Source organism: Pan paniscus, chromosome 8 (assembly GCF_029289425.2).
Source record: "Pan paniscus chromosome 8, NHGRI_mPanPan1-v2.0_pri, whole genome shotgun sequence".
NCBI lineage: Eukaryota > Metazoa > Chordata > Mammalia > Primates > Hominidae > Pan > Pan paniscus.
In genome coordinates this window covers 25,670,289-25,683,905 of record NC_073257.2, presented here as the reverse complement: position 1 = coordinate 25,683,905, position 13,617 = coordinate 25,670,289, and the positions used below count along the sequence as shown (strand labels likewise).

Below are 13,617 nucleotides of genomic sequence, written 5' to 3'. Positions count from 1 at the left end.
CTCCAGATCTGGGGTTCTAAGGAGAGGCCTGGACTCTCCTTAGAATACAAACGAAGGCCAAAAAAGAACAGCTCTGACAGTTATCAACATCTATCTAAAATGAAATCTAAAGCAAACAGCCCATATTGCAGTGGTCCTTAACCTTTTTTGGGCGGTAGGAGGATGTTTATCACAGACCCCTTTAATGTATTAAAAGTGGGCCGGGCACGGTGGCTCATGTCTGTAATCCCAGGACTTTGGGAGGCCGAAGCTGGCAGATCACCTGAGGTCAGGAGTTCGAGACCAGTCTGGCCAACATGGTGAAACCTCATCTCTACTAAAAAATACATAAATGAGCCGGAAGTAGTGGCGCATGCTTGTAATCCCAGCTGCGCGGGAGGCTGAGGCAGTAGAATCGCTTGAACCCGGAAGACGGAGGTTGCAGTGGGCCGAGATCGGCCACTGCACTCCAGCCTAGGCAACAAGAGCAAAACTCCGCCTCAAAAAAACAAAAAACAAAACAAAAAAAACACAAAAAGGCCAAGCCGAGCCCTTCCTGCTCCCTCTAGGAATCAAAATGGCGGCGAGGGAAACCTGGAGCAGTCCCGGAGCCTGAGCCACTGACAGGAGAGGAGAGGGCGGCGGCGGCGGTGGGAGGAGGATGGCGGCGGTGTGCTGGCGCCGGGGCCTACCGCGGTGCTGGTGGCGGAGGCGGCGGGGGCGACGGCCGAGGTCCCTGCGGCAGCAGCAGCGGCGGCGGGAGGAGCCTCCGGGTCGATTGAACTGTGGATGCGGAACCTACGGAATACGAAGGGCAGACTGTATAGTAAACACTTGAGGATGCTTGCTGTGTGGTTCTTACAGAATGCACTGTCCGTGTGTGTGGCTGCCCACAGCCTTTCATACTTCAATAGTATGCACTAAAGTAAGGTCTAATGGCCCTGTTCTCATAGAAATAGATGGAAAGAGGCTGCTGGATCCAGGGTTGAAGGTTCCTAATGGCCTCTGGGATTATACTCTGGAGAACCCGCAGACGGAATGCCTGAATGACTGAAGAAAATGGGTGCTAATGCATCTCATTATCCTCATCCATGTTCCGCGAAGGTAGGGGGAAATTCACAGGCCCAACAGACTTTCATAGGGACGTCATCCTATTCTCAGCAAGGCTATGGTTGTGAATCAAAATTGTGTAGCCTTGACCATGGCCATGAGAAACCACAGGACAAAAAAAAGAGGCCGGGCGCGGTGGCTCACGCCTGTAATCCCAGCACTTTGGGAGGCCGAGACGGGCGGATCACGACGTCAGGAGATGGAGACCATCCTGGCTAATATGGTGAAACCCTGTCTCTACTAAAAAATACAAAAAATTAGCCGGGCGTGGTGGCGGGCACCTGTAGTCCCAGCTACTCGGGAGGCTGAGGCAGGAGAATGGCGGGAACCCGGGAGGCGGAGCTTGCAGTGAGCCGAGATCACGCCACTGCACTCCAGCCTGGGCGACAAAGCCAGACTGTCTCAAAAAAAAAAAAAAAAAAAAAAGGACCTCTGGCCCTGCTACCTTCAAAAAGAACTTAATTAAGCGTCGAAAATCTGATCGGTCTGCCGATCATGCCAAGCAGATGCGAGAACTCCTCTCTGGGTGGGATATTAGAGATGTCAGTGCATTAGTGGAGGAATATGAGGGAAGGTCAGCATTATAGAAGCTTTCCCTACAAGCCAGTTTGGCTAGACCGGAAGCCCGGACATTGCAGAAAGATATGGCTGATCTTTATGAGTACAAGTATCGTACTGATACAGATTTCATATTTCAAGAAACTTGTTATCCTGTTCATCGTGCCATTTTGGCAGCAAGGTGTCCATTTTTTAAATGCTTTCTTCCTCACCTGAGTATGGGGCAGAGATAATAATGGACATCAATACAGCTGGTATTGATATGCCCATGTTTTCTGCTTTGTTACACTATCTTTATACAGGAGAGTTTGGAATGGAAGACTCAGGGTTTCAAAATGTCGTTATCCTTGTTCAGCTTAGTGAAGAATTCCCTTGATGTAGATATGCGTGGACTCTTTGATTACATGTGTTATTACGATGTCGTCCTTAGTTTTTCTTCAGACTCTGAACTGGTTGAAGCTTTTGGTGGAAATCAGAACTGTTTAGATGAAGAGCTCAAAGCCCACAAGGCTGTTATTTCTGCACGGTCCCCATTTTTTCAAAATTTATTACAAAGGAGAATACAAACTGTTGAAGAAATCACAGATGGAACTTTGAGGACTCCCACAAGAATTATATTAGATGAGTCCATTATACCACAAAAATATGCAAAAGTGATATTACACTGTATGTATACCGAAGCGGTGGACCTCTGTGTTTGGCACTGTAGCCCCTCTGTGGGGAGTCTCAGTGAAGTTCAGGCTCTCGTCGCAGGGAAGCCAAACATGACCAGGGCAGGAAAAGCCATGGAACTTTACCACACAGCACCGTTCTTGGAATTTAACATGCTTGCACAAGGTATGAAGTTCTGATTTTTAATTTTGATTTCTAGAATTATGTATTTATCTTCCAAACTGAAAATACAACTAGCATAGTCTATGATTTCAGTGTTTGGGATGTTACAGGGTCAGTTTTTTTGAACCTTCAGTTATGACATCTGAGACAGATTGAGCATCAGTATTAATGTGGTTCTTTACTATGAAAATCAAGCACTCAATACTATAAAATATTTTATATATCTATATATATCTCTATCTATATATAGATATATAAATTTATATATCTATATATAGATATATATCTATATATCTTTTTTATTATTATTATACTTTAAGTTTTAGGGTACATGTGCACAACGTGCAGGTTTGTTACATATGTACACATGTGCCATGTTGGTGTGCTGCACCCATTAACTCGTCATTTAGCATTAGGTATATCTCCTAATGCTATCCCTCCCCCCTCCCCCCTCCCCCAACCCCACAACATTCCCGGTGTGTGATGCTCCCCTTCCTGTGTCCATGTGTTCTCATTGTTCAATTCCCACCTGTGAGTGAGAACATGTGGTGTTTGGTTTTTTGTCCTTGGGATAGTTTGCCGAGAATGATGGTTTCCAGTTTCATCCATGTCCCTACAAAGGACATGATCTCATCATTTTTTATGGCTGCATAGTATTCCGTGGTGTATATGTGCCACATTTTCTTAATCCAGACTATCGTTGTTGGACATTTAGGTTGGTTCCAAGTCTTTGCTATTGTGAATAGTGCCGCTATAAACATACGTGTACATGTGTCTTTATAGCAGCATGATTTATAATCCTTCAGGTATATACCCAGTAATGGGATGGCTGGGTCAAATGGTATTTCTAGTTCTAGATCCCTGAGGAATCGCCACACTGACTTCCACAATGGTTGAACTAGTTTACAGTCCCACCAACAGTGTAAAAGTGTTCCTATTTCTCCACATCCTCTCCAGCACCTGTTGTTTCCTGACTTTTTAATGATCGCCATTCTAACTGGTGTGAGATGGTATCTCATTGTGGTTTTGATTTGCATTTCTCTGATGGCCAGTGATGATGAGCATTTTTTCATGTGTTTTTTGGCTGCATAAATGTCTTCGAGAAGTGTCTGTTCATATCCTTCACCCACTTTTTGATGGGGTTGTTTGTTTTTTTCTTGTAAATTTGTTTGAGTTCATTGTAGATTCTGGATATTAGCCCTTTGTCAGATGAGTAGGTTGCAAAAATTTTCTCCCATTCTGTAGGTTGTCTGTTCACTCTGATGGTAGTTTCTTTTGCTGTGCAGAAGCTCTTTAGTTTAATTAGATCCCATTTGTCAATTTTGGCTTTTGTTGCCATTGCTTTTGGTGTTTTAGACATGAAGTCCTTGCCCATGCCTGTGTCCTGAATGGTATTGCCTAGGTTTTCTTCTAGGGTTTTTATGGTTTTAGGTCTAACATGTAAGTCTTTAATCCATCTTGAATTAATTTTTGTATAAGGTGTAAGGAAGGGATCCAGTTTCAGCTTTCTACATATGGCTAGCCAGTTTTCCCAGCACCATTTATTTAACAGGGAATCCTTTCCCCATTGCTTGTTTTTGTCAGGTTTGTCAAAGATCAGGTAGTTGTAGATATGCAGCATTATTTCTGAGGGCCCTGTTCTGTTCCATTGGTCTATATCTCTGTTTTGGTACCAGTACCATGCTGTTTTGGTTACTGTAGCCTTGTAGTATAGTTTGAAGTCAGGTAGTGTGATGCCTCCAGCTTTGTTCTTTTGGCTTAGGATTGACTTGGCGATGCGGGCTCTTTTTTGGTTCCATATGAACTTTACAGTAGTTTTTTCCAATTCTGTGAAGAAAGTCATTGGTAGCTTGATGGGGATGGCATTGAATCTATAAATTACCTTGGGCAGTATGGCCATTTTCACGATATTGATTCTTCGTACCCATGAGCATGGAATATTCTTCCATTTGTTTGTATCCTCTTTTATTTCATTGAGCAGTGGTTTGTAGTTCTCCTTGAAGAGGTCCTTCACATCCCTTGTAAGTTGGATTCCTAGGTATTTTATTCTCTTTGAAGCAATTGTGAATGGGAGTTCACTCGTGATTTGGCTCTCTGTTTGTCTGTTATTGGTGTATAAGAATGCTTATGATTTTTGTACATTGATTTAGTATCCCGAGACTTTGCTGAAGTTGCTTATCCGCTTAAGGAGATATTGGGCTGAGATGATGGGGTTTTCTAGATATACAATCATGTCATCTGCAAACAGGGACAATTTGACTTCCTCTTTTCCTAATCGAATACCCTTTATTTCTTTCTCCTGCCTGATTGCCCTGGCCAGAACTTCCAACACTATGTTGAATAGGAGTTGTGAGAGAGGGCATCCCTGTCTTGTGCCAGTTTTCAAAGGGAATGCTTCCAGTTTTTGCCCATTCAGTATGATACTGGCTGTGGGTTTGTCATAAATAACTCTTATTATTTTGAGATACGTCCCATCAATACCTAGTTTATTGAGAGTTTTTAGCATGAAGGGCTGTTGAATTTTGTTGAAGGCCTTTTCTGCATGTATTGAGATAATCATGTGGTTTTTGTCTTTGGCTCCACTTATTCATCTGCCTAATGGGGACAGTAATAGTTATTTCATAGGCCATCATGAGGATTAGATGAGAAAAATTTGGAAATATGCAATAGTGTGCCTGGCACCTGTAAGCATTAAATGTGTGTTAATTTATGTTCTCATTGCTCCATCGGGCACTGTTTAGGGAGATTAAGCTAACAAAGGCAGGTGCTCAGGAACTGAAAACACAACAGACTGGAGTCAGAGAAAGGAAGAGACAAATGGAAAATGTATCAGGGGAAAGCCTATCTGCTTTGGTAACTGACCAAAGGAAAGTTACCTTGGGTAGGAAAAGGAGAGGACAATGGGCAGGTTGGCAGTGCCCAGGAGACTGGCAGAACCATGGAAATAGATGAGGAGTCTGAAAGAGCAGCTTACTGTGGATCAGACGGGGATGATGAGTTCAGTCCCAGGCTGTGGTGTGGAGATTTCCTCCTTCAGGTTTGTGACTGAAGCCAGGGGGATCTGGGTTTCAAATGTAGGTCTGGGGTGTGGGTTTAGAGAACATAGTTGAGGCTGGTGCAGTGGCTCACGCCTGTAATCCCAGCACTTTGAGAGGCTGAGGCGGGCAGATCACTTGAGGTCAGGAGTTCAAGTCCAGCCTGGCTAACATGGTGAAACCCCGTTTCTACTAAAAATACAAAAAATTAGCTGGGCGTGGTGGTATGCGCCTGTAGTCTCAGCTACTTGGGAGGCTGAGGCAGGAGAATCACTTGAACCTGGGAACTGAGACCGTGCCATTGCACTCCAGCTTGGGCAATAAAAGCGAAATTCCATCTCAAAAAAAAAGAGAACGTAGTTGAATTCTCCAAGTAGACATTGCAGAGTATCTTTGAGTGTGTTTCCTTAGCTAATGCACCAGATCGTTAAAACAATGATTCCATCATTAGGCCCAGCAGGAGGCAATGCTATTCAGAGTCAGACCCACTGGGAGTAATAGCCTGGTTTCTGCAACCCACCCCACTGCCACCATCGCTCCTAGGCCCCTGTTTATGTCTGACTTCACATCTTCCATGCTGGATGGTGCAGAAATCTCTAGAGTTTTATCCCAAACTTGAATTTGTCCAGCTGACTGGACAAACACCTATATCTCTGCTTAGAAATAAGTGGCCTTCTTGAGAAAGAAGAAAACCCAACCTCTTTAATTTTCATAACAGAATATTGTCTTTCTTGCCCAAATAGATGTCTATTGCTCTTCAGCCAACCTGGAGGTTACTTCCATCTAGTTACCTTGACTGATATTTTGCAAAGGGAAGCCAATAAAGAGTCTAGTCACCCTTAGAGGCAACAGATGGCACATGTTTCCTATTCAGATCTTTTAAAAGGCCAGACTCTCGGTTAATCTGTTCAGGATCAGAAAAAGACCTGGAAAGGGAAGGGGATTCTCTACAGAATATAAATTACCCCACAGGAGACAGCTTTGCAGGGCCACTTCAAAATATGTCAAAGAAATATATTTTGGGGTAAAATACTTAAGTTTCTGTCCAGGCCTGCTGTCATGTGATGCTATACTAGATTCAGGTTGGAATCTCGTATCTTATTGCTACAAAGAGTCTGTTTCATTGGTCATAAGATCTCTGCTTCCCATCATGGCCTAAACTAGTTTTTCAGGTTTACTTTGGAATCCACTTGGCCAAGAGGAGGTTTCATCCAGCTGGTTGGGGGGCTTAGTATTTTATTTTTGGTTTATGACTTAAAAGCTGCAACTAGGCCAGACACAGTGGCTCACGCCTGTAATCCCAGCACTTTGGGAGGCTGAGGTGGGTGGATCACGAGGTCAGGAGATCGACACCATCCTGGCTAACATGGTGAAACCGCGTCTCTACTAAAAATACAAAAAAAAAAAAAAAAAAAAGGAAAAGAAAAAAATTAGCTGGGCTTGGTGGTGCCTGCCTGTAATCCCAACTACTGAGGAGGCTGAGGCAGGAGAATCGCTTGAACCTGGAAGGTGGAGGTTGCAGTGAGCCGAGATCACGCCATTGCACTCAAGCCTGGGCAACAGAGAGAGATTCTGTCTCAAAAAAAAAAAAGAAAAAAAAAAGCTGCAACTAGGTGTCATATCCATCTTCCCCCACTGAATTAATGATGGCATAATACATTTAATATTTCATTAAAAATAATCCAAGTTAGCCCTTTCCTTATGGGTCACATGGAAGTGTTAACTAATATTTACAACAACCTTGATTTTCTGATGCAAACATAAATTTTAGGTGTGTTCATATTAAATAATCTTATAGTTCAAAGTTTTTTTCATTTAAAAAAATAATAGGCTTTATTTTTTTTAGAGCAGCTTCAGGATTACAGAGAAATCAGCCGGAAAGAACAGAGAGTCCCCACATAGCCCCTTCCACACACACAGTTTCCTTTCTTACTAACATCCGGCATTCGTGTGGGACATTTGTTACAATTGATACATCAATATTGATACATTATTAGTAACGACAGTCCACAGTTCATTAGGGTTCACTCTTTATGTTGTACAGTTCTATGGGTTTTGACAATGGCGTCCACCATTACAGTATCCTACAGTGTAGTTTCACTGCCCTAAAATTCTCCCGTACTCTAACTCTTCACGCCTCCCTCCCCGCAATCCTTGGCAACCACTACCATCTCCATAGTTTTGCTTTTTGCATTGTCAGATGGTTGGAATCATACAGAAATCATACTTTTTCAGAATAGCTTCTTTCACTTAGCAATCTGCATTTTAAAAAGTGCAAGGAATTCCACCCCAAAATATGACTCCTTGGCATAATGAGCATTTTGAATTAAAAGTCCTTACAGATCGATAGGACTTGGAAGAGACTTTTCTCCTAGCTACACAAAGACCTGACAGATCCACCAAGAAGAACAATGGTTTTTTGCTGCCATGTTATTTCATTGTCTATTGCAGGAATGATGATCAAGAATGTAACCAGACTTGGCCCAACCTTTTTACAAAATAATGTCTGTCTCTCAGGCTCATTCATTTTCCAGAGAGAACCAATTACAAATCAGTCTCTGTTCCCCTATCTATTCATCCCCCTAAGTATCCACTCATTCTCTCTAGTAATCATTTACTGCCCCTCAACAGAATTACCTATACTCCCTATCCCCACCTCCCTTTTGGCATGAGGTTATGTAAGTCTTTGGGCCCCACTGGGATATTGGGTAATCACTCTGTGATTCTCTCCACATGCATGGTTAAATAAATTTGTATGCTTTTCCTTTATTTTTATTTATTTATTTATTTTATTTTATTTTTTGAGATGGAGTTTCACTCTTATTGCCCAGGCTGGAGTGCAATGGCGCGATCTTGGCTCACCGCAACCTCTGCCTCCCAGGTTCAAGCAATTCTCCTGCCTCAGCCTCCTGAATAGCTGGGATTACAGGCATGCGCCACCATGCCAGACTAATTTTGAATTTTTAGTAGAGACGGGGTTTCTCCATGTTGGTCAGGCTGGTCTCGAACTCCCGACATCAGGTGATCCGCCCACCTCAGCCTCCCAAAGTGCTGGGATTACAGGCGTGAGCCACTGCACCCGGCTTGCCTTTTATTAATCTGCTTTATTCTGAGTTGATTTTTTCAGTGAATCTTTCGAGGGCGAAGGGGAAGCTTTCCCTTCACCCCAACACATGTAAGTCTCCTCCATGTTTTCTCATGTCCTGCTAACTAATTTATTTTTATTGCTGAATAATATTCCTTTTTATGGATGCACTGTGGTTTGGTTATCCATTCACCTACTGAAGGACATCTTAGTTGCTTCCAAGTTTTGGCCAGTATGAATAAAGCTGCTATAAATATTCATGTGCAGGTTTTGTGTGGACATAGTTTCCAACTGATTTCAGTGAATACCAAGGAGAATGATTGATGGATTATATGGTAAGAGTATGCTTGGTTTTTTTAAAGAAACTGCCAAATTTTCTTCTATAGTAGGTGGCTGTACCATTTTGCATATCCACCAGCAATAAATGAGAATTCCAGTTGCTCCACATCTTCATCATTTAGTCTTGTCGATGTTTTGAACTTTAGCCATTCTAATAGGTGTGTGGTGGTATCTTATTGTTGTTTTAATTAGCAATTCCCTAATGACATACGATGTTGAGCATCTTTGTCATATGCTTATTTTCCAACTGTACATCTTCTTTGGTGAGGTATCTGTTCAGATCTTTTGACCATTGTTATTTATTTTTTTGAGATAGGGTTTTGCTCTGTTGCCCAGGCTGGAGTGCAGTGGCAATTATAGCTCATGGCAACCTCAAATTCCTGGGCTCAAATGCTTCTCCCACCTCAGTCCAGAGTAGCTGGGACTACAGGCATGCACCACCACACCTTGCTAATTTTTTTATTTTTAGTAAAGATGGGGGTCTCCCTATGTTGGTCAGGCTGGTCTTGAACTCCTGGCCTGAAGTTTTCCTCCCATCTTGACCTCTCAAAGTACTAGGATTACAGGTGCGAGCCACTGTACCTGGCTGCACATTTTAAAATTGAGTTTTCTTACTGTTGAGTTTTAAGAATTATTTGTATACTTTGGATACCAGTCTTTTATTAGATATGTATCCTGTAAAGATTTTCACGTAGTCTGTGGCTTGTGCTAGTTTTTGTAAAAGATGTAAGGACCATGTCTAGGTTCTTTTTTATTTGTTTGCATGTGGATGTCCAGTTATGCCAGAAACATTTATTGAAAAGCCTTTCTCCACTGAATTGGATTTGCTCCTTTGTCAAAGATTAGTTGACTGTATTCACATGGGTCTGTTTCTCAGCTCTCAATTCTTGTCCACTGATCTATTTGCCTGTCCTTTTGGCAATGCCACACTGTCTTGATAACTGTAGCTTTATAGTAAGTCTTTAAGCCAGTGGTGTCACTTTCCCAACTTTATTCTCCTTCAATACTGTGTTGGCTATTTTAGGTCTCTTGCTTTTCCATATAAACTTTAGAATCAGTTTGTTGATACCCACAAAATAACTTGCTGAGATTTTGACTGGAATTACATTGAATCTATAGACCAAGCTGGAGGAACTGACATCTTGAATATATTGAGTCTTCCTATCTATGAACATGGAATATCTCTCCATTTAATAGATTTTATTTGGTTTATTTATTTTCTTTTTTTTTTGAGACAGAGTTTTGCTCTTGTTGCCCAGGCTGGAGTGCAGTGGTGCAATCTCGGCTCACTGCAACTTCCACCTCCTGGATTCAAGCGATTCTCCTGCCTCAGCCTTCCAAGTAGCTGGGATTACAAGCGCCTGCCACCGTGCCCGGCTAATTTTTGTATATTTAGTAGAGACGGCGTTTCATCATGTTGGCCAGGCTGGTTTCCAACTCTTGACTTCAGGTGATCTGCCCGCCTCAGACTCCGAAAGTGCTGGGATTACAGGCATGAGTCACCACGCCCAGCCTATTTGATTTATTTCATCAGAGTTTTGTAGTTTTCCTCATACAGATCTTAAATGAATACTTTGGAATACCAAAGTCTTCCATTTTTTGGTGCTAATGCTAGTAGTACTATGTTTTTATATATCAAGGGGCAATGATTCATTGTTGGTATACTGGTATTGGTGATTTGTACATTGTCTCTTTTTCTTAGTTAACCTGGCTAGAAGTTCATCAATTTTATTGATTTATTTCAGATAACCAGCTTCTGGTTTCTCTGTTGATTTCCTTGTTTGTTTCATTAATTTATGCTCTAATTTTTATTATTTCTTTTCTCCTGCTTATTTTGTTCTTTGCTATTCTTTCCTAGTTTCCTAGGTGGAAGCTTATATTACTGATTTTAGTCTTTCTTCTTTTCTATATATATATTCAATACTACAAATTTCCCTCAAAACACTTTTCTCTGAATCCCACAAATTTTAATAGGTTATATTTTCATTTAGCTTACAATATTGCTTGAGACTTCTTCCTTAAACCATGTATTGTTTGTAGGTGTATATATATATATATTTTTTTTTTTTTTTAGACAGACTCTTGCTCTGTTGCCCAGGCTGGAGTGCAGTGGTGCAATCTTGGCTCATTGCAACCTCTGCCTCCCAGGTTCAAGCAATTCTGCTGCTCAGCCTCCCAAGTAGCTGGGACTACAGGTGCACACCGCCACACCCAGCTAATTTTTTTTTGTATTTTAGTAGACAGGGTTTCACCGTGTTGTCCAGGCTGGTCTCGAACTCCTGAACTCAGGCAATCTGCCTGCTCAGCCTCCCAAAGTGCTAAGGATTACAGGTGTGAGCTACCACGCCCAGCCTATAGGTGTATTGTTTAATCTCCATGTATTTTTGGAGTTCCCAGCTCTCTTTCTGTTATTGATTTCTCATTGAATTACATTTTGATGTGACAGCATACTTTGATTTCCATTGTTTTAAATTTGTTAAGCTGCATTTTATGGCCCAGAATGTGGCCTATCTTGGTGAATATTCTATACGAGCATGAGAATAATGTAAATTCTGCTATATGCAGGGTATGAAGTATTCTATAGGTGTCAATTAGATCTAGTAGACTGATGGTGTTTAATATAGTTTGGATACCTGTCCCCTCCAAATTCCACGTTGAAATTTGATCCCCAGTGCTGGAGGTGGGGCCTAGTGGGAGTGTCTGGGTCATGGGGGTGGATCCCTCATCAATGGCTTGGTGCCATCCTCATGGTAAGGAGTTCTGACTCTAATAGTTTCTGGGAAAACTGATTGTTAAAAAGAGCCTGGCACCTAGCTCCCTTCTCTCCCTTCCTCTCACCATGCAATGCCTGCTCCCCTTTGCCTTCTGCCATGAGTGGAAGCAGCCTGAGGTCCTCATAGAAGCAGATGCTGGCTGGGCGCAGTGGCTCACATCTATAATCCCAGCACTTTAGGAGGCTGCGGTAGGTGGATCACCTGCGATCAGGAGTTTGGGACCACCCATGGCGAAACTCCATCTCTACTAAAAATATAAAAATTAGCCAGGTGTGGTGGCGTGCGCCTGTAATCCCAGCTACTTGGGAGGCTGAGGCAGGAGAATTGCTTGAACCCAGGAGGTGGAGGTTTCAGTGAGTCGAGATCACACCACTGTACTCCTGCCTTGGCGACAGCGCAAGACTCTGTGTCAAAAAAAAAAAAAAAAAAAAAAAGAAGCAGATGCTGATGCCATGCTTCTACAGTCTGCAGAAATGTGAGCCAAATAAACGTCTTTTCTTTGTAAATTACCCAGCCCCACACATTCCTTTATAGCAACACAAACTAAGACAGTGTTGTTCAGTTCAACTCTGTCCTTACTGGTTTTCTGCCTCCTGTACCTGTGATATTACTCACAGAGGGGTTTTAAAGCCTCCAACTGTCAGTCTCCTCAAGCTGCCATAACAAAATACCATAGTCTGGGTGGCTCAAACAACAGGAATTTATTTTTCACAACTCTGGAGACTAGATATCAGAGATCAGGGTGTGGGCAGGGTCACATCCTGGGTGAGGGCTCTTTCCTTGGGTTGCAGATGGTTGCTTCTTGCTGTGTCCTCACATGGCTTTTCCTTGGTGCATGCACACAGAGAGGGAGGAAGGGAGGGCTCTCTGGTGTGTCTTCCTGTAAGGGCACTCACTCCATCATCAAGGCCCCACCCTCGTGACCTTACCTAAACATAATTAACTCTCAAATGTCCCATCTCCAAATACCATCACACCGGGGTTAGGGCTTCAACATATCAATTCTGGGGGACACATTTTAGTCCATAATACCAACTATACTAGTGAATTCATCTATTTTTCCTTGCAGTTCTATCAGTTTTTGCCTCATGCGTCTTGACATTCCATTGTTAGGTGCAAACACACTCAGGATTGTTGTGTCTTCTTGGAGAACTGACCCCTTTATCATTATGTAATGTCCCTCTTTATCCTTGGTAATTTTCTTTGCTCTGAGGCGTCTTTGTCTGAAATTAATGTTATCTACTCCAGGTTTGTTTTGATTAGTGTTAGTATAACATATCTTTCTCCATCTTTTTAATCTATATATGTCTTTATATTAAAAGTGAGTTTCTTGTCAACGACTTATAGTTGGGTCTTGTTTTTTGTTTTTTGTTTTTTTTTTTTTTGACATGGAGTCTCACTCTGTTGCCCAGGCTGGAGTGCAGTGGCATGATCTTGGCTAACCACAACCTCTGCCTCCCAAGTTCAAGTGATTCTCCTGCCTTAGCCTCCCCAGTAGCTGGGACTGCAGGTGTGCACCACCATGCCTGGCTAATTTTTGTATTTTTAGTAGAGACAGGGCTTCACTATGTTGGCCAGGCTGGTCTTGAATTCCTGACCTCATGATCCACCTGCCTTGGCCTCCCAAAGTGTTGGGATTACAGGCGTGAGCCACCGTGCCTGGCCTAGTCTTGTTTCATTTATTTATTTTTTTTAAATCCACTCTAACAGTCTCTTTTAATTGGTATCTTTAGACTACTGATATTTAAAGTTACTGTTGATATAACTGGAATAATGTCTACCATGTTTATTTTCTATTTGTTGCCTTTAATCTTTTTTACTGTCTTCCACTGTATTTCTGCCTTTTATGGTTTCAACTGAGCATTTTATATAATTTTCTCTCCTCTCTTAGCATATCAATCAT

General features: G+C 42.2%; 1 pseudogene; it reads left to right on the top strand.

The window, feature by feature from the left end:
* The first annotated feature begins 570 nt into the window (after positions 1–570).
* LOC100980495 (BTB/POZ domain-containing protein 7-like) lies at positions 571–2,498 on the top strand (annotated as a pseudogene).
* Positions 2,499–13,617: the final 11,119 nt, after the last annotated feature.